Source organism: Rattus norvegicus, chromosome 6 (assembly GCF_021556685.1).
Source record: "Rattus norvegicus strain SHRSP/BbbUtx chromosome 6, alternate assembly SHRSP_T2T, whole genome shotgun sequence".
Lineage (NCBI taxonomy): Eukaryota > Metazoa > Chordata > Mammalia > Rodentia > Muridae > Rattus > Rattus norvegicus.
This window is the reverse complement of record NC_141539.1, coordinates 86,621,166-86,648,655: the sequence shown is the minus strand read 5'-3', so window position 1 is coordinate 86,648,655 and position 27,490 is coordinate 86,621,166.

Sequence of the window (27,490 nt, the reverse complement as noted above, 5' to 3'; positions counted from 1 at the left end):
TAAGCACCAGCTTCAATGAGTTGTGTGGGTTTTCACCAATGGTTCCTTCCTGTCAGTGTGTGGAGAAAATCCTATTGCAATATCTGGCATCATTTGAAGATTTACATGAGACCCCTTTGACCAAATACAATCGGATGTAACCCAATCCTCACGCTGGAACCTTTATTTGGTAAAAACAGATGGTCAGTTGGGACTGTATCTTCATTATTGGAACATTTATTTATGATTGCCTTCATGATTTTAGGAAGTTTTCACTGCACTAGGTTTTCCCACCATTCCTCAAATTTCCGTCAATTCTAACTGTCTCTCCACACATTCCCATGAGTCCCCGCCTGATCCTCCATGCCCAGTCTATCCATAAAATTTATTCTATTTCTCTCTCCCAGGAAAGTCTATGTGACACCTCCAAGCACCAGTCCCTTTCTTTATATCTAACCTCTCTAGGTCTACAGATTGTAGCTTGGTAATCATTTACTTAAAGGCAATATTGACATATAAGTAAATAGTAAAATATTTATCTTTCTCTGTATTGCTTACCTCATGGAGCATGAATTTTTATACACCCGTAAATTGCCTTCAAATTTTTTATGGTCATATTTTTGTTTTTAGCAGCTGAGTAATACACCCTTGTTAATGTACCCCATTTTCCTAATCCATTCTTCTGTTGAGGAATAGTGAGCCTGTTTTGAATTTCTGACTATTGTGAGTGGAGCAGCAATAAACAAGACTGAGAATATTTTTGAAGAAATGTCCTTTGAATATATGCCCAACAGTTATATAGCTGGATCTTGAGGAAGATCTTCCATATTCCTGAAAAACTGTCACACTGATTTTCATAGCAACTACACAAATTTGTGCACACACCAGCAGTGAATGGTTTCTGCCCTTCTTCCACATCCTCACCTATGCTACAAGTTTGTACACCCACAGCAATGAGTGACTGTTCCACTTATTCCACATCCTGCCTTGTAGTATTGATCTTAGACATTCCTAATAAAAATAAGATGAATTTTCTCAAGCTAGTTTTGATTTTCATTTAGTTGATATCTAAAACCATTGAACTTTGCTTTAAGTGTTTCTCAGCCATTTGAGTTTCAACTACCAAAAGAGAAACATACAAACCAAGCCACAAAATCTTTGATATACAATGTTGTCCTACCTGTAGAATCTGCTAGATCAATGATGACACAAAGCTTGTGGGAGAAAAAATATCTGATTTGTCTTATGTGTACTAAACAATGCAGAACCCACTGACACTGCTGAATTGACCAAGAGCCAGGCACTATATTGTCTAGTATGTCACCTAGAAGCCTATGAAAAAAGTGATAAGATGATCCCTAATGATATTCTGGTATACTAGTAGACATAACCATTACCAAACAATCATCAGGAAAGTATTCCTCTGCAACAGATAGAAAAAAATAGTGATAAACAGCCAGACATTTTACAAAGAGAGTGGAAAACATTGAAACTCTAAATTCAGCTCTAAATGGGATATCTTCACTAAATTCCTCCCTTCAGAGCTCAGTGAACTCTGTGGAAAAGGATCCAGAAAGAGTGTAAAGGCCAGAAGGGATGAAGGACACCAGGAGAATAACACCCTCTAAATCAACTAATCAAATTAATTCACATTGACTAAAGCACAAAGTGCAGAACCTACACTGACATGAATCAGGTCTTATGACTACAAATTGTGGCTTCCAAGTTTACTGTTTTTACAGATCCCTGAGGGTGCAAACACATGGATTCTCTTCCTTGTGTTTACCTTGTTCAATTTTGATGTGAGGATTTTGGTGAAACTTATATTTTAGATTGTTATGTTTTGTTGTTATCTATTAGAAGCCTACCTTTTACTAACGAGAGACTAAAAGAGAGTAGATCTGAATGGTAAGAAAACTGGAGAGGAACATAGAGGAAAAAGGAAAGAGAAAACTGTAATCAGGATATGTGGCATGAGAAATAATTTATGTTAAATAAATTATGGGAAAGAAAATCCTACTTTAAAAACTTAAAACATGTTTTTCTATGCTCACATTTATTTACTGTTATTCTTGTTAATCTTTTTTATTTTTACTACATTTTATTTCTAAAATAATTTTATGATCAAACCAAATTTGATGAAAAAGAAACGATGTAAAATCAAATTATTAAATCCCCATGTAATTGGAAAAGTTGGTTGAATGAACTTGGGAAACATTTGCAAATTTGTAAGGGAGTGACATGAGTCCTGAGTGCATTTATGATTAGGTGGGTAAAAAATGAGTCTTGTTTCCTATCTATAGCTGATATGAAAACTATTAAAATAAAGATTGTATCAGGATACAATACCTGTAATAGTATGAGGCAAAAAATTAACCTGTTACAGAATTCTGATTTGAAAATATGATACGAAAAGTTTGCAAGGAGGAAGGTATTTGGAAATGAAGCTGGTGCAAAATCTTTGGGATGAAGAGGAGAAACTTCATGTCAAATTGCAATCCATGACATTATTAACCATAGCTTGTGTTTCTTCACAAATCATATGCTAATCTTAAAAGTACAATATATTTCTAAAAATTATCCTTTATAGAAAGAGCTCCAACACAGCAGTCTCATAAATGTAGATTTTAAAAACAACGAGGAAAAGAGCTAGATTGTTTTCTAATGTGACTAATATAAAAATTATAGAACAAAGCTGACAAGACTCAAGATTTTTATATTTCAGGGAAGGTTGTTACATTTCACAACTAATTTTCTTAGATAGGTATACATATATATACTAAATTTTGCTTAATTGTTGGTAGGTTTCAGAGCATTTCAAATTACTTTGATAACAAAATTTATATAGTTCTTTTAAAAACAAAATTATGCATCCATAGAACATAATTTAATGAGACAAAGCACAATTAAAACATCTTATGTTACATATTTCATAACATTTTTCAGTTATTTAACTCTACAAAAAAGTTATCAATGGCTTTACAATTTACCCACTTGATATATTTAACATGTATATTCACTTAAATTTCAAATTATGATAAACTGACACAAAAATATCTTGATATGAAATGTGCATAACTGATGGAAATGAAGCTATGCAAAATGATAATTGTGGAATTCTAAGATGAGTTATATACCATTCAAATATTCTCTGACTATGTGTTATTTTCAAATTTCTGGATATCTATGTCCTAATAAGATCAACAAACACTTGTGTCTAAGTACAAAACTGTTAACTGTGGAGCAACATACACTTGTAGACAAGTGTGAATTGCAGTGCATTTTCATGTATACTTTTATTTTGGTGGGGACTTCATATTCCATTTAGTTACTAGAACCGTCATCTGTTACTGAGTGTATGTAACTGGTCCCTGAGATTCTAATATGTTTGTCTCCCACAGTAGATATTAACAGTGTGAATGTTCAAGTCCTCAAGAACAAGTGTGTGTGTGTGGGGGGGGTGTATATGCACACACAGGCATTCATGTGATGGGACCTGGACTCTGCTCATCTACAAGAATAAATACTCGTAGCCACAATGCCATCTTTCTGACTCCACAAAAATATATTACTTGAAATCAACTTTAAATCTATGAATAAAATTGTTAGCATCCATATAAATGTCGACATCCATGTTGTCTCAATCATAGCTAATTAGATATTTCTTTTACAACTTAGTGAGAAATATGAAGCCTTTAAAAAGAATCTAAATTTAGATTGTTTTTATTACAGTTCTAGTACTTTCAAAGCCAGTGTTTAGTTGATTTTCCTTCCTGGTTTTCCAGATATACTATTACAGACAAAGGAAAATCTCTTCTGAAATATATGGAGCAGCTTTAACAAATATTATCCATTTCTGTGTTCTGTGTATTTGCTCTCTGGATTATTATTATGTGACAGAAAGAGTATCATTTCTGGTCTAGTCAATTTGGAGTTCTATAGGCTTCTTGTATGTGCATGGGCATCTCTTTCTTTCATTAGGTTAGGCAAGTTTTCTTCTATAATTTTGTTGAAGATTTTTACTGGCCCTTTATGTTGGGAATATTCACTGTCTTCTATACCTACTATACTTAGATTAGGTTTGGTCTTTCATTGTCTCTTGGATTTTCTGGATGTTTTGGATTAAAAGGGTTTTGGGGTTTTGTTTTTTTCTTTGCAATTTGCATTTTCTTTGACTATTGTGTGTTTTCTATGGTATCTTCTGCACCTGAGATTCCCTCTTCGATCTCTTGGATTCTATTGGTGATGCTTGCCATCGCCCTGATCTCTTTTCTATCTCCAAGGTTGTCTCCCTTTGTTTTTCTTTGTTGTTTCTATTTCCATTTTTAAAACCTAAATGATTTTGTTCAATTCCATAACATGATTGGATGTGTTTTCCTCTAATTCTTTAAGGGATATTTGTGTCTCCTCTTTAGTGTTGCCTACCTGTTTACCTATGTTCTCCTGTGTTTCTTTAAAAGAGTTAATAATGTTCTTCCTAATATCCTCTATTATCATCATAATATGTGACTTTAAATTCAAATCTTGATTATCTTCTGTGATGAGGTAGGAGGGATTTGCTGTAGGGAGATAACTGGGTTCTGGTGATGCCAAGTAGCTTTGATTTCTGTTGCTGACGTTCCTAGGGTTGCCTCTCACCATCTGGTTATCTCTAGTATTACCTGCCCTTGCTATCTCTAACAGCAGCCTCCCTGAGCAGTAAGGCGGAAAGGTCAAGTAACATATACAGGCAGACCTACCAGAACTATACCAGACTTCTCAGGAGAGACTATAAAAGCCAGAAGATACTGGGCAAGTATCATACAGACCATAAGAGAACACAAATGCCAGCCCAGGCTTCTATATCTAGCAATACTCTCAATTAACATAGATGGAAAAATCAAGATATTCCATGACAATACCAAATTTATACATTATCTTCACAAAATGCATCACTAAAAAACATAATACATGCAAAACTCCCAGGCAAGAATGGAGATTCACCCTAGGAAAAACAATTAAGTAATCTTCTTTGAAAAAGCCCCAAAGAAGATAGCTACACAAACCCCTTTAACATCAAAAATAACAGAAAGCTACAATCACTACCTTAATATGTCGTAACATCAACGGACTCAATTTCCCAATGAAAAGACACAGACTAACTGACTGAATAAATAAACAGGACCCAGCATTTTGCTGCACACAGCAAACACAGCTCAGTGACAAAGACAGACACTACCTCAGAGTAAAACACTGGTAAATTTTTTCCACGCATGTGGTACCAAGAAACAAGCTTGAATAGTGATTCATATGTTGAATAAAATTGACTATAAATTAAAAGTTATCAAAAACCACGAGGAAGAACACTTTATACTTGTCAAAGAAAAAAACCTACAGAGACGAACTTTCAATTCTGAACAGATATGCTCCAAATGCAAGGGCACCCACATTCATTAAAGAAACTTTACTAAATCTCAAAGAACACAATCATCTCACACAATAATAGTGGGAGACTTTAACAACCCACTCTCATCAATGGGCAGATCATGGAATCAGCAACTAAAAAGAGACAAAATGAAACTAAAAGAAGTTATGAAACAAATGATTTGAACAGATATCTATAGAACATTTCATTTGAAAACAAAAGAAAATATCTTCTTAGCACATCACTGTACCTTCTACAATATTATCCATAAAGTTCCTCACAAAACAGACCTCAACAGATACAAGAAGATGGAAATAATCCTTTGCACTCTATCAGATCACCAAGGACCAAGGCTTGTCTTCGATGACAACAAAAACAACAGAAAGCCCATAGACACATAGAAGCTGAACAATATTCTATGTTAACTTGGTCAAGGAAGAAATAAGAAAGAAATTAAAGACTTTTTAAAATTTAATAAAAATGAAGGACAACATACCCCAAATTATGGGAGACCGTGAAAGCAGTGCTAAGAAGAAAACTCATAGCTCTGAAAGTCTCCAAAAAGAAATTGGAAAGGGCATACACTAGCAGCTTGGGAGCACACTAGAAAGCTCTAGGACAAAAAGAAGTAAATGCATTTCAGAGGAGTAAACTGCGGGAAATAATCAAACTAGAGTTGAAATCAACCAAGTAGAAACAAAGAGCCTTCCTCTACTTAAAGGATAAACAGGCTGAGAAAGAAATTAGGGAAATGACACCCTTCACAATAGTCACAAATAACATAAAATACCTCAGTGTGACTCTAACCAAGCAAGTGAAAGATCTGTATGACAAGAAATTCAAGTCACTGAAGAAAGACATCAAAGACGATCTCAGAAGATGGAAAGATATCCCCTGGATTGGAAGGATTAATAGAGTAAAAAATGTCTGTCTTTCTAAAAGCAATATACTGATTTAATGTAATTCCAATCAAAATCCCAAATTAATTCTTCAAAAAAGTAGAAATAGTAATTTGCAAATTCAGTTGGAATAACAAAAAAAAAAAAAAAAAAAAAACAGGATAGCAAAAAGTATCCTAAACAACAAAAGAACTTTTGTGGGAATCACCATCCCTGACCACAAGCTGTATTGCAGAGCAATAATGATAAAAACTGTATAGTATTGGTACCGAGACAGGGAGGTAGATCTGTAGAATACAATTATAGACCCAGAAATGAACCCACACACCATGGTCACTTGATCTTTGATAAAAGAGCTAAAACCAACCAGTAGAAAAGAGATAGCATTTCCAGTTGATAGCTAGATCAACTGTCAGTCAGCCTGTAGAAGAGGGCAAATTGACTCATTCTTATTGCCTTGTTCAAAGGTCAAGTCCAAGTGGATCAAGGACCTCCACATAAAACTGGATACACTGACTTTCATAGTCTCTGTTGAGAAGCCTGGTGTAATTTTGATAGGTCTGCCTTTGTATACTTGGCCCTTTTCACTTGAAGCTTTTAATATTCTTTCTTTGCTCTGTGTGTTTAGTGTTTTCACTATTATGTGATGAGAGAATTTTTTTCTCTGGTCCCATTTATTTGGTGTTCTGTAGGCTTCTTGTACCATTATGGGCATCCATTCCTTTACATTGGGGAAGTTTTCTTCTGTAATTTTGTTGAACATTTTTCAGATCCTTTGAGCTGGGAATATTCATTCTCCTATATTCGAATCATTCTTAGATTTGGTCTTTTTATTATGTCCTTAATTTCCTGGATGCTTTGAGTTAGGAGGTTTTTATGTTTGAATTTTCTGTGACAATTTTGTCAACCTCTTCTACAGCTGAGTTTCTCTCTTCTTTCTCTTGCATTCTGTTGGTGATACTTACATTTGTAATCCTCACCTCTTTCCTTGGTTTTCTACTTCCTGGCTTGCCTCCATATGTGTTTTCCTTATTGCCTCTACTTCCATATTTAGGTCTTTGACCACTCTATGCAATTTCCTCACCTGTTTGACTGTGGTTTTCTTCAGGGGACTTATTTGTTTTCTGTTTAAGGATTTCTATCTGTTTGCCTGTGTGTCCCTGTATTTCATTCATTGAGTTATTTATATACAGTATTATCTTCATGAGATAGGTCTTTAGGTCACATTCCTGATTTTCAGGTCTGTTGTTGTACTCAGGGCTTGCTGTGGTGAGAGAAGTGGGGTTTGATGATGCCAATGTTTATTGGCTTCTGTTGCCTACAGCAGACTTCTCACAAGAGACTATGAAAGTCAGAAGAGTCTGTTCAGAAGTCATGCAGACTCTCAGAGGACAAAATGCCAGCACAGGCAACTATACCCAGCAAAACTCTGAATCAACATAGATGGAGAAATCAAAATATACTAGGATAAAACCAAATTCAAACAGCATCTATCTACCAATTCAGTCCTACAGAGGATCCTAGAAGGAAAACTCCAATACAACACCAACTCTCTGTACCAAAGAAAAGACAAGATGTTAAGTATCTCACAGTAAAGACAAAATAAAAAAAACACAAGAACATAAAACTACCTACAAAAAAAGAGGATAAACAGTCATCTGTCTTTAATATCTCTCAATATTAATGGACTCGACTCGCCTATAAAAAGATATAAACTAAAAAACTGGATATGCAAGCAAGATCCAGCATTTTACTGCATACAACAAGCACACCTCATTGACAAAGATACTATCTCAGAAAGGTCTACCAAGCTAATGGTCCCAAGAAACAAGCTGGAGTTACCACCTTAATATCCAATAAAATAGACTTTCTACCAAAAGTTATCTAACATGATATGGAGGGAAACTTCATATTCATCAAAGAGAAAGTCTACCAAGAGCAAGTCTTGATTCTGAATATCTATGCTCCAATTTCAAGGGCACCCACAGTCATAAAAGAAAATTTAGAAAAGCTCAAAACTCACATTGAACCCCACACAATAATAGTGCAAAACATCAACACCCCACTCCCACCAATGGACAGGCCATTGAAACAGAAACTAAACAGAGACACAGAAAAACTAAGAGAGGTTATGAACCAAACGGATTTAACAGATATCTACAGAACATTTCACCCTAAAACAAAAGAATACACTTTCTTTTAAATACCTCATGGTACCTTATGCAAAATTGACCATGTGATTGGTCAGAAAACAATCCTCGACTGATACAAGAAGATTGAAATTATCCAGTGCACCCTATCAGACCACCATGGTCTAATGCTGGTCTTCAATAACAGCAAAAGCAACAGAAAACCCACATACATGTGGAAACTGAACAACTCTCTACTCATTGATACTTTGGTCTAGGATAAAATAAAGAAATTAAAGACTTCCTGAAATTTAATAAAAAATATTGACACATCATACTGAAACCTATGGGATATAATGAAAGCAGTGTTAAACTAAAAATTCATAGCATTAATTGTGCTTGTAAAGAAACTGGAGAGATCTTATACTAGCAACTTAACAGCACATCTGGGAGTGCTAGACCAAAAAGAAGCAAGCTCACTCAAGAGGAGTAGAAGGCATGAAATAGTCAAACTCAGGGCTGAAATCAACCAAACAGAAACAAAGAGAGCAATACAATGAATGAGCAATACCAAAAGCTGGTTCTCTGAGAGAATCAAAAAGATACATTAACCCCTAGCCAAACTTTTACCAATCCAATGAACAGAAGCTGCTGATCCCTCTGGTTGAATTAGGGTAAAGCTGGAGGAAGATAAGGTGGAGGACAACCCTGTAGTAGAACCAGTAGTCTCAATTAATTAGTGTGGACCCCTGAGATCTCTTAGACACTGGATCACCAACCAGGCAGCATACACCTGCTGAGACAAGTCCTCCAAGACATATACAGCAGAGGACTTCCAGGTCTGGTCAAAGAAGATGCACATATTCCTCAAGAGGCTGGAGGCCCAAGGAAGTTTAGAGGTCTGGTGGTGTGGGTGGTGTGGGAATATCCTCTTAAGACAGTAGACAAGGGTCAGGGAGGGCAGGGAGGGCAGGGTGAAGATATGGGATGTGGAACCCTGGTTGGGGGGACTGTGGACCAGAAGGGGAATAAAATTTCGAGTGTAATAAATAAACAAACAAACTAACATACATACATTAAAACTAATAGGAGAGAAAGTGTACACATGGGCATAGGAAAAAATTTCCTGAAGAGAACACCAATGGCTTATGCTCAAAAATGAAGAATCAGGGTTGGGGATTTAGCTCAGTGGTAGAGCGCTTGCCTAGGAAGCGCAAGGCCCTGGGTTCGGTCCTCAGCTCCGAAAAAAAAAAAAAGAACCAAAAATGAAGATTCAACAAATGGGACCTAATAAAGTGCAAAGCTTCTGTAAGGGAAAGGATACCATCTACTTACAGCAACTAACAGATTGGGAGTTAAACAAAAACTCTTTATCAATCCTACATTTGATAGAGGGATGATAATATCCAATATATACAAAGAACTCAAAGAGCTCTATTAAAAAATGGGTTACAGATCTAAACAAAGAATTCTCAATTGATGAATATCAAATGGCCATGAAGTACCTAAAGACATGTTCAACATCCTTAGTCATTAGGGAAATGCAAATCAAAACAACCCTGAAATTCAACCTCACACCAGTCAGAATGGCTAAGGTCAAAACTCAAGTGACAGCTGATGCTGGCGAGGTTGTAGAGATAAAGGAACACTCTGCAATTGTTGGTGGGATTGTAAGCTGGCACAACCACTCTGGAAATCAGCCTGGCAGTTCCTCAGAAAAGCGAACATAGTACTACCTGAGGACCCAGCTATACCACTCCTGGGCATCTATCCAAAAGATGCTCCAGAGTATTACAAGGACACTATATTCATACCAGCTTTATTTATGATATCCCGAAGCTGGAAAGAACCAGGTATCCTTCATCAGAGAAATGGATACACAGAATGTGGTACATCTACACAATGGAATATTACTCAGCTATTAAAAACAATGACTTCGTGAAATTCTTCGACAAATGGACAGAATTAGAAAATATCATCCTGAGGGAGGTAACCTAATAACAGAAAAACACACATGGTATGCACTCACTGATATTAGTCCAAAAGCTCAGAATACCTAAGATACAATTTACCGACCACATGAAGCTTAAGAAGAAAGACAAAAGTGTGGATGTTTTAGTACTTCTTATAATGGTGAAAAAATACTGACAGGAGATAATGTAGAGACAAAGTGTGGAGCAGAGACTGCCCCACCTGGGGATCCATCCCACATTCAGTTATCCAACCCTATCACCATTGAGGATGCCAAGAGGAGCATGCTGACATGAGCCTGTTAATTTTATCCTGAGTAGTTATGCCAGAGTCTAACAAATACAGAGGGGAATGCTTGCAGTCAACCATTAGACTGATAACAGGGTCCCCAATGGAGGATTAGAGTAGGTGGCTGAAAGGGTTTGCAACCGCATAGGAAGAACAACAATATCAACCAACCAGACCCGGCAGAGGTCCCAGGGACTCCATAACCAAACAAAGAGTACATATTGAGCAATCTATGGGTCCAGCTGCATATTTAGCAGAGAATCATCCTTCTTGGGCATCAACCTGAGGTGAGGCCCTTGGTCCTGTGAAGTCTTTATGCCCCGAATGCCTGGGCTGGGAGGTTGAATGGATTGGATAACTGGGTGGGGGAGCACCCTCCTGGAGGCAAGAAGTGGGAGGATGAAATGGGGGGTATCTGGAGGTGAAACTCTGAAAGGGGATAACATTTGAAATGTAAATATAGAAAATGCCCAATAAAAGAAAAAGAAAAGAAAAGAAAAAACTCCAAATATTATCCCAAGATCTTTATCATTCTTAGTTCTAAAAATGCATATGTACATTAACAAGAATTAACATATCTTATGTAGTGGCTTTCATAGTAGAAATTATGTGAACCCTCCCCCCTGCTTTTTTGTAAACATAATGTATACCCTACATGTCTGGCAAGATCTTTGTTTTCTAGTGACTCAGATGATAACTTAGGCAAGAGAACGGCTCCTCAGTTAGCATCAGGACTCACAAAATTGCAGAAAGAGGCAAATGTACACAATGATTGATGGCTTTTGTTTTCTGTGTTCCCAGTTCTAGCAAGAACTCAAAATACAGAATGGCTTCCACAGATGAGATAATAGTTTTTTTTTTTTTTACTTTGTCCATTTGAAGAATCAAGGTTTAGAATTTATGAATCATTTTTATAGATAATTTATGAGAAAGTCAATGGTGCAGCAAGCATCTTCAACAGTCTGAGTAATAGACACAGAAGAAAGTCTTTCTCAACTACTTATTGCTTGTGAGTGTGTATGTGTGTGTCTATAGCTGTAATGAAAACTATAACATAGATACTTCCTAAAAGTGTTACGTTTTAACTTGGGAATATAATTTTAAAACAGATTTTGATGAAAAGACAGTAAATCAAAACAAATATTAAGATACTAATTAAAATGCTATTTTGTCAAACTTTACTCATATACTTGCAGACCAAATTCTACAGTTTTCAGATGTATTTGGAATATTTTTCATATTTTGTGGAGATTACAATATCAGCAACTTTCATTTTAAGGGGGGAAGTTATTTATATGGAAATCTATAGTAATTTCCATTGATTCACAAGACGTTATTCTCTAAGCAAGCATACATTTTTGTTATCGTTTTTTTCTTGAAGCTTCCCAGCAGTGAATATAAAAGCGATTATAATGTTAGGTATGGAAATGAATGCATTTTTTAGTTTTAATGTTTCTACATAGGCCACACTTATACAGAGATCAAAAAAATACACGTGAGCAGAAGCATCCTTTTTGAACACATTCTTCATAGAAAAACGGATGTAGTTATTTTTAGCTTTAAAGATCACATTATAGGAGCTGGGACTCCAGCAATAGTTTCCTCTTGAGACGCTACAGACATTTATTTCTCTTATTATTATATACTTACCATATTATATAGAAACTATACAGTTTTGTGTGTTTTTAATGACATACAGTAAATTATTATTATACATCAATTATGCAGCATGCTAAAGGAATTATATTAGCCAGTAGTAAAAATTCTTTCATCCTTTTCCTAAGAGCTGCTTTCTTCTTATTTGTGGCTTTAAAAGGGATTACACTATAGTTTCTTATTTGAAAAAAATGATATTCTTACTTTCTTATTTATTCATTGATTTGTATCTGTGTGATCTCCAGAAAACTTTCCAATTGGTTTGAATAATCCAAGAAAGAAGTGAACCTTTTCCAAAGGATTATAGCAGGCATACAGAGAACATATAATCATTGTTTCAGGAACTTAAAGTTGAAACTGGTACTCCTTTTATAGTCCATGATGTTTTCAAAGTCATCAGTAGTCACCTAAGTTTTGATGCTGAATGCATATGTTGCCAGGCCCAACTGAAGTTTGACTATTCAATGTGAAATCAGAATTATGTAAAAAATTATATCAACTGAATATTCAAGAATAAATATCAAGAAAATGAATTTTTTAGCACTACTCATCTAAGTTATTAATATAGTTGACTGGATGTATATTCATGAACATATTTGACTAATATATTTAAGCTCAACTAGCAAAATCTTGTATCTAATTTTTAAAATATGCTATAATAATACATACCTCTATATAATCTGTATACTCTCACATATATAACATACATTAAAATATGTGTGTACACATGGTTTTTTTGTGTGTGATTTTAACACTGCTAGTCTCAAATAATGTGTTCAAGATCAGTACTGCTATACAAAACTAAAATTAAGATAAAATGAAAGAAGCATCATCTTTATACATTTTAATTTCAGAACACCAAGAAGGTATTAAATTTCCTAATGCAAATTTATTGAAACATGCCACGTATATTCTTTTTTATTTAATTATTTTATTTATTTATATTTCAGATGTTGCCCCAATTCCTGGACTCCCCTCCACAAATACCCCATCCCACCTACCACCTTTGACTCTAATTCTTGAATTTTGCTTTATAAACTTAAAACACAAGTAGACCAAGCTTTAGGTCTTCTGGATTCTCGTTGTTCATTGTTTACTGCATATGCAACAATGATTCTTATATAAGTAACTACAGTCTTCCTTGACATTACTAATTATTACATAATCCTTCGAATCCAGAGAAATTGATAGTTGAAGAGAATTCTCAGTATCTATGAACCTGTTTAGCAGAATATGAGAGTATATTTATTCAGTAAATCTTAGCTTTAGTAGTTCTCTGGTGGAACTTTTGGGATCACTTAAATATACTATCATATCATCTGCAAATAGTGATATTTTGACTTCTTCTTTACCAATCTGTATCTCCTTGATTTCCTTTTGTTGTCTGATTGCTCTGGCTAGAACTTCAAGAACTATATTGAATAAGTAGGGAGAGAGTGGGCAGCCTTGTTTAGTCCCTGATCTTAGTGGGATTGCTTCAAGTTTCTCTCCATTTAGTTTAATTAAACAAAGAATTCTTATGTGAGGAATATTGAATGGCTGAGAAGCACCTAACAAAATGTTCAATATCCTTAATCATCAAGGAGATGCAAATCAAAGCAAACTTGAGATTCTTCTTCATAGCAGTCAGAGCAGCTAAGTTCAAAAGCTCAGGTGACAACAAATGCTGATGAGGATGTGGAAAAAGAGGAATACTCCTCCACTGTTGGTGGGATTGCAATTTGTTACAACCACTCTGAAAATCAGTCTTGAGGTTCCTTAAAAAATTGGATATTACACTACTTGAGGATCTAGCTATTCCTCTCCTGGGCATATACCCAAAAGATGCTCCAACATACAAGGATACATACTCCTTATGTACATAGCAGACTTATTTATAATAGCCAGAAGCTGGAAAGAACCTTGATTCCTTTCAACAGATGAATGGATACAGAAATTTTTGTACATCTACACAATGGAGTAGTTCTCAGCAGTCAAAACCAATGACTTCATGAAATATATAGGTAAATGGGTTGAACTAGAAAATATCCTCCTGAGTGTAGTAACCCGATTACAGAAAAACAGACATGGTATGCACTCACTGATAAGTGAATATTAGCCCAAAAGCTCTAATTACCCAGATACAATCACAGAAGCTCAAAAAGGATGACCAAAATGTGGAGGCTTCATTCCTTCTTAAAAGGGGGAACAGATATATTCATAGAGGCAAAGTTTGGAGCAGAGCCTGCTCCACATGTGGCATATATATATATATATATATATATATATATATATATATATATATATATATATATATAGGATTGAAATATCTGAAGGGGCTTGCAACACCATAAGAACAACAATACCAACAAATCAGAGCTTCCATGAACCGAACCACTACCGAAAGTCTACACATGGACTGACCCATGGTTCCAACTACGTATGTAGCAGAGGATGGACTCGTTGGTCTCAAATGGGAGGAGAAGCCCTTAGTCCTGCTGAGGATGGACCCCAAGTGTAAGGGAATGTCAGGGCATGGTGGTGGTATGGTGGCGTGGATATGGGGGAAACTTCCTACTGGGGGAGGAGGATGAGGAGGATATATGAGACTTATGGAGAGGAAACAAAGAAAGGGAATAATTTTTGAAATGTAAATACATAAATATATCCAATAAAAATAAATTGCAAAAAATTATGCAAATTTTATTATGTCATTCTTAGTGCCTGTATAATGCTCCACTCTGTAAATGTATCACATTTTCTTTATCTTTTCTTATATTAATATGCATCTATGCTGTTTCTGAATATTACAATTTTTGTTGTTGTTTTATATATTTTTTTTTATTTGAGACAGGATTTCTCTATATAGGCTTGGCTGCCCTGTAACTCCCTCCATAGATTGGAAAAGTCTTAAACTCAGAGATCTACCCATTTCTGCCTCACAAAGACTGTGACTAAAAGTATGCACCACTACTTCTCAGTTCTAAATAGAGGAGCAGTTAACATGATTAAGCCAGTGTCCTCTGGTTTGATAAAGTAGTCTTAGCTACATTTTCAAGAGTGGTATAACTGAATCTTGAAGTTAATTGATTCTTATCTTTCTAAAGAACCACCATACAGATCCCACAGTGTCTGTACAATTTGTTCTTTTACTTGGAATGGATGAAATTTCCCCTTGTTCCACATTGTTGTCAGCATGGGCTTTAATTTGTTTTATTAATATTGGCCATATTATGTACATATATTAAAAATGGATTTGAAGTTATTTAAGTTTAACCATTTCAGTAATATTCACAAACTTTCCAAAGGAATATTTTTACTATTTTGAGAAAATAGGAATCTAAGGGTTATGACACTTCTGCAATTGACAGAAACTCTTTTACCTCACTCCTCTTGAAACTATTCTCTCCTACCTTGATCACATCTTCTTCATTCCTTCCTTTTCTTATACTAAAAATTAAATTACTGTCCTTCTACATTTGAGTAGTGTAGCAATGTAACTGTGAAGTAAAAAAATACAGTTGTCTCTGAGAGATGATTTTCATCCACTAACTGAAGATTGGCTATTATGTATGAAGTTTAGCATAAGCATAGATATACCATTAGACCAAAGAAGCAGTGAGACAGCTTTGTCCCTGATTTTAAATGGAGACATTGAAAGTGATCATTTATCTATATTTTTTACCATGTTGTTACATCTTCAACTCAGGGAAAATGGCTAACTGAAGTTCCCATTATATATCAAAACATACCTAGCCATCTGGTGTTCCCAGCATTCCTGAATCTCTACCTGTTACATAGGTTTTATGGCATGTCCTTCGCTCTACCAGAAACTTCTCCAGGAGAGTAGCTAGGATTCACTTACCCTAGCTGCCCCTCCCTATATAATCCAGTCATTTTGATGATCTTATCTTTTACTTTCTTGGCCAGATACTTTTTTGAGGTCAGATACTCTCTTGATCAGAGCCTCTTCTCCCTTTTCCCCTATCCTCACATGGCCTAGCGCATTCTGACCATTTTCACTCTGGACTCACCCAGATATCTCTATCTCTGATTGATTTCTTCCTTTTATATACATTAATCTTTCTCATTTACTGTACCTAGGAATAGTCATATATTTTCTTTCTTATTTCTTATTTTCATCCACACATAGTTACCTTTTCTAAGTAGTAATCTTCTTAAAATTCATGGCATTTTAAAATACTTTTTAATTAAAATAGAACAAGATTTTAGCAAACATATTAGAGAAAATACATAGAAAATGTCATTTGTTATTTATGCTAGATATCTAAATTCTTTTGTCAGTTTTCTTTAAACTATATTCAGAAGTTTTGCAAAGATAAGGGTGTTATAGTTGCATTTTTTATGTTTTATCTTATACTCATCAGAATGAGTAAAGTTAATGAAACAAATGTTAGCTCATGCTGACAAGGAGGTAGTAAAAGGGAAATACTCATCCATTGCTTGGTGGAATACACATTTCTGCAGCCTCCTATGGAAATCAGTATAGGAGCTCTTTAAAAAGATGAAAATTGAACTACTCCAAGATTCCATTACAGTACTCTTGTGCATTCATCCAAAAGACACTTCATCCTACCACAGAGACATTTTTCAGCAATATTCCTTGGTGCTCTATTCATAATAGTCTAAAACCATCAAAGATTCAACTTAAATGAGCCTCAACAGAAGAATAGATTTTTTAAAGAGTTGGTGCATTTACACAATCGAATATTACATTGCCTTTATAAATAAGGACATCATAAAATTATCAGGTAAATGGAGAGATCTGGAAAAAAATATATTCAGTGATGTTTCCCAGACCTGGAAATGTAAATCTGAAATGTATTCACTTATATATGGCTATGAGTTGTTAACCTATTAATAACAAAGTTCTACTCCAAATGGAGCAAAGGTTAGAAATAGAGAAAATGGAGTTATACCCCATCATTTCTGTGTTTCATCTTCTAGTCCACACCACTACCTACAATTACAGACCTGCACTCCATTTCCTGGTCCAAAAATCTGCCTGCCTCCCAGACTATCACGTGGGATACTCCGGTGAGATGCTCATGTTGCAGTCTGTTGAACCCTCAGCAAGACTAGCAGCAATAAGGTCTGCCTCGTCATTTCTGTGTTCATCTCCTGGTCCACACCTCTATCTGTAATCACAGATATCCACTCAACTCCCTGGGCCACAGTTCTGCCTGTCCCCCTCCAGGCCTGTTACCACCTAGGACAACCAGCTTCAGAGGCCTCCTACTACTAGGGACTTTCAAAGTTAACCTTGCTAAAGGCAAGGAAAAGAACACCATCAACAAAGAATATGCATTATGACACCACCAGTAGCAAGCACTCCTACTATAGCAAGCTATCAATATCCTACCACATCTGAGGTGCAAAACTATGATGTTATATCTTATCTTATGAAGATGATGGAAACCTTTAATAAGAAAACAAATAAATATATAGAAATACTGAATAATGTGATCAAATGGGTGAAGGAAACAAATACAATTGTTCAAGACATGAAAATTGAAATAGAAGCATGAGGAAAACACAAAGAAATGCAACACTGGAGATGGAAAGTCTAAGAAAGAGAACACAAACTACAAACTGAAACATCACCAACAAAATACAAAAAATAGAAGAGAGAATCTCTGGTATAGAAGATAGACTAGAATCTATTGACATGTGTCAAAGAAAATACAAAGCACAAGAATCTTCTAACCCAAAATATCCAGGAAATCAGGTAACAATGAAAAGACCAAACCTAAAAATAATAGGTATCAAAGAGTGTGAACATTTCCAATTCGAAGGGCCTGAAATTATCTTCAACAAAATCATACAAGAAAACTTCCCCAACCTAAAGAAAAAGATACTCATAAATCGAGAAGAAGCCTACAGAACAACAAATAGATTGCACCAGAAGAGAAAATGATTCTGTTGCATAATAATAAAAAAACTAAATGCATGGAATAATAAAGATTATTAGAAGCTAAAAAAAGGGCCAAGTAACATATAAAGGCAGATGCATCACAATTACACCTTACTTCTCAACAGAGACTATAAAAATTCAGAAGGAAATGGAAAGATATATTTCAGACCCAAAGAGATCACAAATATCAGTGCAGACTAATATTCCCCACAAATTTTTTTCCCAGCAAAATTTTTAATCGCCATAGATAGAGAAACCAAGATAGTATATGACAAGCCAAATTTAAACAATATCTTACTACTAATTCAACCATATAGAGAATACTAGAATGAAAATGCCAACAGAAGGAGGGTAAATACACCCATGGAAGCATAAAAAATTAAATAATCTCATAGCTAATCAAAAAGAAGAGAAATACATACACAAGCACACACACACACACACACACACACACACCATCATCATCAAAAAAATAGGAACTAACAATCATTTTTCATTAATATTTCTCAACATCAATGCACTCAATTTACCAATGAAAAGACACAAGCTAACAGAGTGGATGTGTAAGATCCATGATTCTTCTGCCTATAAGAAACATACTTCATCAAAAAAGATAGACCTTACCTCAGAGTAAAGGACTGGGAAGAGATGTTTTTTCTAAGTAAACAAACCAAGAAACAAGCTTGAACTGTCATTCTAGTAGTCAATAATACTGATTTTCAACCAAAAGTAATCAAAAGTGGTCAGAAAAGACACCTCATACTCATCAAGTGGAAAATCCACCATGGTGAATCCTGAATTCTTAACGTCTATATCCCAATTACAAAGAAATCCAGGGTCAAAGATGGAGCAGAGGGAATGGCTAGACAATAACTGGCTGAACTTCTGTCTTAGGATTTTACTGCTGTGAACAGATACCATGACTGAGGAAGTCTTACAAGGACACCATTTAATTGGGGCTGGTTTACAGGTTCAGTGTTTCAGTCTAGTATCATCAAGGTAAGTACGTGGCACCATCCAGGCAGAGATGGTACAGGATGAGAGTTCTACATTTTCTTCTGATGGCTGCTAGCAGAATACTTACTTCCATGCAGCTAGTGCTAGGGTATTAAGCCCACACCCACAGTGACACACGTATTACAACAAGGCCACTTCTACTTCAACAGGGTCACAACTTCTAATAGTGCCACTCCCTCAGCTGAGCTTATACAAACCATCACATTCCACTCCCTAGCCCCCTTGGGCTTGTTCAAACAATTGAGTCTATGACGGCCATACATAAACATAGCATAATAAAAAATGCATTTAGTCCAATTACAAAAATCCCCATTGTTTATAGCAGTCTCAAGAAACTTAAGAGTCCAATGTTCAAAGTCTGTTCTGAGATGCATCTAATCACTTAACTGTGATTCCCAAAGGCAGACAGGAAAGCAGCTGGGCAAACACCAAACTTGCATCTCTATGGCTGATGTCAAAGCAGTCTTCAGATCTCCAACTTCTTTTTCGTCTTTGTGGACTGGAAGACATTTCTTTGTCCTGGGCTGGTTCCACTCTCCATTAGTGGCTTTCCTCAGCAGATGATATGCAGCTCTGGCATTTCGAAATCTTGGGTTCTCCAAGGCAACTTCAATGTTACAGCTTCTTGTTTCAATGTCTGCCATCCACACATGATCTTCTGAGCTCCTCCAAAGGGCTACAATCACACTTCTGTAGCTCTGCCCTCTGTATCATTCAAAGCTCAGGTTGAATCACTCCACTGCTGCTGCTGTTGGTGGCAATCATCCCATCATCTCCAATACACTGGGGTCTTTGATGCAGCTAGGCTTCACCAATAGCCTCCCATAGGCTCTCTTCCTGGTGCCAAACCTCAACTACTTTGCATGATCACTTCAGTCCTGTTCCATCAACTGCAACTGAGGTTTCATTTTCATCAGTGACCTCTGACCAGCCAAGCCTCAGCTGTTCTTCATAACCCATTCATGCCTTCGAAACCAGTAACACCTTTGTAACTCTTGCATATTATCAAGTACAACTGCTGCATGAGGTAAAAGCATGGCTATCTATGGAACACAGCGTCATCATGCTCTCAGAAAACACCTCCCCGAAGATTTCAACTCAGTTGTTCTGGTCTCTTCTTAATCACAACTATTTTCTTAGCTCTAGCTAACCAGCACCAATTGTCCCAGTAGTCCCCTTCTCCTCTTGAATATAAATTTAGAGACCCATCCCATGGGCAAGCACCAATTTCTGATACTATTAATGATACTCTGTTATACTTGCACACATGAGCCTAGTACAAATGTACTCTGAAAGGCTCCAACCAGAAGCTGACTGAGACAGATGTAGAAACCCATAGCCAAACAGTGGATGGATCTCAGAGATTCTTTGAAAGAGTAGGAGGAAAGATTGAGGGACCCGAAGGGGATAGGAACTCAAGAGGAAGAGCAACAGAGTCAACTGACCTGGACCCTTGGGGGCTCTCCACTGAACCACCAACCAAAGAACATACACACTGGTGGGACCTAGATGCCTACACGTATGTATCTGATGTCCAAATTGGTCTTCATATAGGTCATGAACAAGGGAATGAGTGCTGTCCCTACAACTGTTGTCTGTTTGTGAAATCTGTTCCTCTAACTGGGATGCCTTGTCTGGCCTCAGTGGGAGAGGATACACCTAGAAATGCAGAGACTTGATGTGCCATGACCAGGGATAATAAGGGCAGCCTTCACTCTCTCAGAGGAGAAGTAGATTAAGGATGCAGGAAGGGACTGTGAGGGATGCAGAAATGAGGGCTGTGATTAGGATGTAAAGTGAGCAAATAAATAAATGAAAAATGAAATGAAATTTCACTAAAATATTTGCCATGCTGGAAAAAAGAGGAAAAAAAATAAATAAAGTAAGGGACTAGACGGTAGAGTTCTATTTTGTTAAGAAAGAGAAATTAAATAGTTATGGTTGAATGAGAAGGACTGGAACAAAAAGATCACGGAGGGGAAATGGGAAGAATGTGGAGACAAGGGAAGAACACAGAGAAAGACAGCTAAAAATAAGGGTCACTTTAGTGGGATTATTTAAACCTAATAGAGTAGAAGCTTCCATATAAATGAAGATGATCTAAATGAAATCATCAAATAATGGGGAAGACTGAGTTTCAACTGGCCATATATTGTAACCAAATAAAACTTTCCATCCTGGAACTGAGTTTTATCTAATTGAGATTTTTTTGTGCTGAACGTGTCACATTGGAATCACCAAATAACCTGTAGTCAAGACTATAGGATGCTTTCTATAAATTGTGACAAGGACACATTTTTAAGACAACCACTATACAACTCATTGATTATGGAGGTGAACTGATGTCTGTATACAGGCTACACCCCTATTTTCTAGCTTTTTTTCATCCAGGAAGGTATTGTGCATGGTACTAAAAGAAAACATAAATACCAACACAGCCACAAAAACTTTCATCTACAATGATAAGATATGGTCATGCCATGTTTTCACAAGGCTTATGGGAGTAATTTAAAAAAAAATACCTGATTTGACTTAGGGCATACTCCACGAAATATAATCCATCTTCAATATTGATTATGTGACCAAAAACCTGGAATTAGGTTGCCCAAAGATCTAGATTAAAATGAAATGCTACTTTTCTTTTTTTAAAGTAGCAATAAAATGACTGTTGATGATATTCTGATATACTCAGCCATCACCAGAGAATATTTCCCCTCTAGCAGATGAGAAGAAATACAGAAATCCACAGCCAGACATTTTACACAGTGATTGATCTTGAAGCATTCAACCCTAAATGGATGTCTCTATCAACCTTCATCCTCCACGGCTCAGTGAACCCTATAGAAGGGGAGAGAGAAAGAATGAAAAGTGCCAGAGGCAACAGAGGACACCAAGAAAAATGGCCCTCTAAATCAACATGATCAAAGCTCATATAAACTCACAGAATCTAAAGGTGCATGCTTAGAACCTGAACAGGTCATAGACACTTCATCTGTGTACTTATTACGGGATAATTCCCATAATAAGTACAATTTTTATGGGATTCCTGAGTGTGTGAATGGGATTCCTAAGTGTATGAAAGAGGTGGTTTCTAATTCTTGTCACTCTTCTTGTTTCTTTTCTTTCTCTATCTTTTCCAACTGTGGTGTGTTAGTTTTTTATTTATCTTATATCTTTTATATTATATTATACTATACTGTTATTTAAATTTAAATTTTGTTTATTTCTAATGAGAAAGAGAAAAGAAGGGGAAGTGGGAAATAATATGATTAAGTATAGGAAGAGTAAATCATAGTAAGGTTATATTAGGTAAAATATTATTTTCAATAAAAGGAAAAGAAAGTTACGTTCTTTTGGTTCCCTGGAGAAAACTTGCCAAAGCCAGTAAATATTCTAACATGGAATATGTAGGTGCCAATCAGCCTCATCCCTACCTCGGTAACCACTGACACTTGACATGTTCAAGGGAAATGAGTGTCAAATTTCTTTAATGGTATGGTTCCTGGTTAGTCCATTATTAGACAGTGACTCCACACTCATGGGTATAATATGAGGATTTGACAAAGGAAATAAAGCACAGAATTTTATGAGTATTCACATACTACATTGTATAAACAAAATATATTTAATAAAAATGTTTAGTTATCTCATTCATTCCTATGTATTTGGGTTGAGAAAAAATCACATTGCAAGGCAAACTAAAGACCTTCATTTTAATTGGCCAAAAGGAAAAACTTTATGCCTACATAACATTCTTTAATATTTGGAGGTAAAAGACTTTACAAAAATAGCATAAAACTTAAAAGTAAGAACTCCTAATTATATTATAAGATATTAAGATCAAAATAAAGCTGCTTAATTTTTCTATTTGTGTCTTATATTTTAAAACCAATAAATTCATTAGTGCTCAAAAATAATTTTATTCTTTATAAAGCATGAATTAGATATGCAAGGTAATATTAGCAAATTTCACCATTAAAGTTTTTAAGTCATAAGAGCAAGGTCATGTCCCGCGCGCAACCTCTCGCCAGCAAGAAAACATGTCGGGACATAAGGATCCTTGATACAGCCAAACTTTTATTGAAATCTTAAGGAGAAGCCCCACGCGGCCGCATGGTGAGGCTTATATACACCCTAGCGCGGCGCATCCACACCTGATTGGTCGCTTACCCATGATCTCATAAGGCACACCCCGGAGTGGGCAAAGACCTGGCAAGAAGGCACTCTTGCACATGCGCACACAGTTAACTTCCTGAAAGGAAGTCGGCTGGCGCAGCGGAGGCCAGCGCCATCTTGTAATGGCGGAAGCTATCCTGGCCTTCCACGTGGGGCGCAGTGGAAGCCAGCGCCATCTTGTGGTGGCGAATGTTATAGCGGCCCTCTACAAGGTCACATGATTATATAAAATCAGGAGAGCAGGTGCAAATGAGAACTTACAGATTCTAAAGGGCAAGTTCCTACTATTTTTATATAGAGACTTGAGGATAACTCAAGCTTGGAACTATCATTCTGAATAATAATGAGTAAGATAACATGTCATCAAAAGGAAAACCACTCCTATTATTACATGTGGGAATGTCAGGAAATCACATTCCTAGAATAACCCATGTTATATAGGACAGAGATTACAAGACTCTCATCTTGTTTACTTGAGTGTTTTATTTTTCCAAGGTCTCAGCCATCTCCTCTCATAGCTTCATTCATAGACGGTGTTCTGACAGTATCCAAGTGAAAATGTCAGAAACTGACTCCAGAGTTGATATCTAGAAACTGCCATGGAAATTTTTCTATAGAAATTATGAATGAATGTTATCACAAAAGACAAGGCTAACAAAAGACAAGACATATGAATACATTATATAACTGGATACTGCAATACAATAAGTATAAAGTTAATATAGAAAGGTGTTAATAAAGCCTGCATGATCTATAAACTCAATTTAGTTAGCCCTCAAATTTTGAACACTAAGAAACTGAACATTTAAATTAAAAAAATGGAAACGGAAAAATAGTAGAAATATTAAAAATTATTCTTGAAATTAAGTGTGGAGTTAAATATGATGCATATTTATCTACTAGAACCAGAAGAGAAATTTTATTTTTTATCGTGTTGTATTGGAATTGTCAAGGAGTCTACACCATGAGCCAGAGTAAGAGACAACGAGAAAATTTATAACATTACTTTAGATATTTAAGAAGTATTTTATACTGTTGATATTAATTGATATTAATAGATATTAATATCCATTCCAGTTAACTTTTTAACTCCTCTTGTATCTGCACAGCATGCCCCCACTAATTTTATACGTGTCTTTTTGTGGCATACTTCTGTTAAATTGTACCAGAATCATAGCAACTCAACAATATTTAAAAGACCATAATTCAAAGTCCCTTCTGAGAGTCATGGCTATCTCGTAACTATCTAGAACAGTCTCAAACAAATTTCAACAAGGCCACACCTCCTAATCTCTGTTAAGTAGTAACACTCCCTATGGATCAAACTTGCAAATATGTAAGTGTTTGGGGTGTGGCAATTTTTGTTCAAACAAGTTTCACTCCTTGACACCAACGGGCTTATATATACATAATAATGAAATAAATAAATTCACTTAGTCCAACTTTAAAAGTTCCCATGTCTACAACAGTCTCAACAATATTTAAAAGACCACAGTTCAAAGTCCCTTCCGATACTCATGACAATCTGTTAACTGTAACTCCCTGTTAAATTAATAACAACAACAACAAAAAGCAGTTCACATACTTCCAACATGCAGTGACAGAGGATATACATGACCCTTTTAAAAGAGAGGACAGGGAACAGAAAAGGAAATCCTGTTCCAAAGCAAGACCTAATACCTGCAGGAAAAACTCTGAATTCCATTCTCAATGACAGATGTCAATATACTCTTCAAGTCTCCAACTCTTTTTAGCTTTGTAGACTGCAAAAAGCTTCTCTCTCTTTGACTGGTTCTACTCCTTGTTACTAGATCTCTTATCTCACAACTCTGAGATCCCCAAAATCTGAGTGTCTCAGAGAAATGCAGGCATAATTTTCAGAGTTTCACCCAATGTTTTTTTATGTGCCTCTATGAGGGATCACGCCTAACTCTTGGCTGGCCTCAGAGTTTATTCTTAGTTACAGAGGAAAATTCTATAACTTTTATCTTATATTCTTGCCTCTAAAGCCAGAACCACAAGACTGAAACTAGAAAACTATGTTTCTTGATGGGCCTGGAACATATCTTGTCTTTCAATTATATCTGCATTCGCTTTCTCTTCTTAATATTTTCCTTCACTGCTTAAGATGTTCATTAACTCCTTTCCACAATTTGAAAATACAGAGTTTTGTCCTCAGGTCACTGTTACTTTTATTTCATTGAGCATTTGGATATTTTTCTTTTAAATTTGTTTAACTCCCTGAGCACAGAATTTAGCTCCATTACAATTCTTGGTTCCTGGAATACCATTTCTCCTTAAACCCTATATCTTTTCATTGTTTTCTCCTCAACTTGTTTCCTTTTTTATAGATCTTAGTAAGACTGGCCACTGATAACCACAGTCAATAGTAGGCTATTTGGAAATCTCTTCAAACTCCATTTATCCAAAATTCTTCATATAACCTCAGACATTGTTTTCAGACAAGGGCATAAAGCAGTCACATTCTTTATCAAAGCATCATAAGAATAATCTCTAAGCACCTTACACCTCTGACACTTTTGTGCTATATTATCAGGATATACATTATTTTTTAATTTATTTAATACTTAATAACAATTCTTTGGTTTCCGGGCAAACATCACCCTCCCCCCTCCCCTTCCTTATGGCTGTTCCCCTCCCAACCCTCCCCCCATTGCCCCCCTCCCCCCAACAGTCTAGTTCACTGGGGGTTCAGTCTTAGCAGGACCCAGGGCTTCCCCTTCCACTGGTGCTCTTACTAGGATATTCATTGCTACCTATGAGGTCAGAGTCCAGGGTCAGTCCATGTATAGTCTTTAGGTAGTGGCTTAGTCCATGGAAGCTCTGGTTGCTTGGCTTTGTTGTTCATATGGGGTCTCGAGCCCCTTCAAGCTCTTCCAGTTCTTTCTCTGATTCCTTCAACGGGGGTCCTGTTCTCAGTTCAGTGGTTTCCTGCTGGTATTCGCCTCTGTATTTGCTGTATTCTGGCTGTGTCTCTCAGGAGCGATCTACATCCGGCTCCTGTCAGTCTGCACTTCTTTGTTTCATCCATCTTGTCTAATTGGGTGGCTGTATATGTATGGGCCACATGTGGGGCAGGCTCTGAATGGGTGTTCCTTCAGTCTCTGTTTTAATCTTTGCCTCTCTCTTCCCTGCCAAGGGTATTCTTGTTCCCCTTTTAGAGAAGGAGTGAAGCATTCACATTTTGATCATCCGTCTTGAGTTTCGTTTGTTCTAGGGATCTAGGGTAATTCAAGCATTTGGGCTAATAGCCACTTATCAATGAGTGCATACCATGTATGTCTTTCTGTGATTGGGTTAGCTCACTCAGGATGATATTTTCCAGTTCCAACCATTTGCCTACGAATTTCATAAAGCCGTTGTTTTTGATAGCTGAGTAATATTCCATTGTGTAGATGTACCATATTTTCTGTATCCATTCCTCTGTTGAAGGGCATCTGGGTTCTTTCCAGCTTCTGGCTATTATAAATAAGGCTGCGATGAACATAGTGGAGCACGTGTCTTTTTTATATGTTGGGGCATGTTTTGGGTATGTGCCCAAGAGAGGTATAGCTGGATCCTCAGGCAGTTCAATGTCCAATTTTCTGAGGAACCTCCAGACTGATTTCCAGAATGGTTGAACCAGTCTGCAATCCCACCAACAATGGAGGAGTGTTCCTCTTTCTCCGCATCCTTGCCAGCATCTGCTGTCACCTGAGTTTTTGATCTTAGCCATTCTCACTGGTGTGAGGTGAAATCTCAGGGTTGTTTTGATTTGCATTTCCCTTATGACTAAAGATGTTGAACATTTCTTTAGGTGTTTCTCAGCCATTCGGCATTCCTCAGCTGTGAATTCTTTGTTTACCTCTGAACCCCATTTTTTAATAGGGTTATTTGTCTCCCTGCGTTCTAACTTCTTGAGTTCTTTGTATATTTTGGATATAAGGCCTCTATCTGTTGTAGGATTGGTAAAGATCTTTTCCCAATCTGTTGGTTGCCTATTTGTCCTAACTACAGTGTCCTTTGCCTTACGGAAGCGTTGCAGTTTTATGAGATC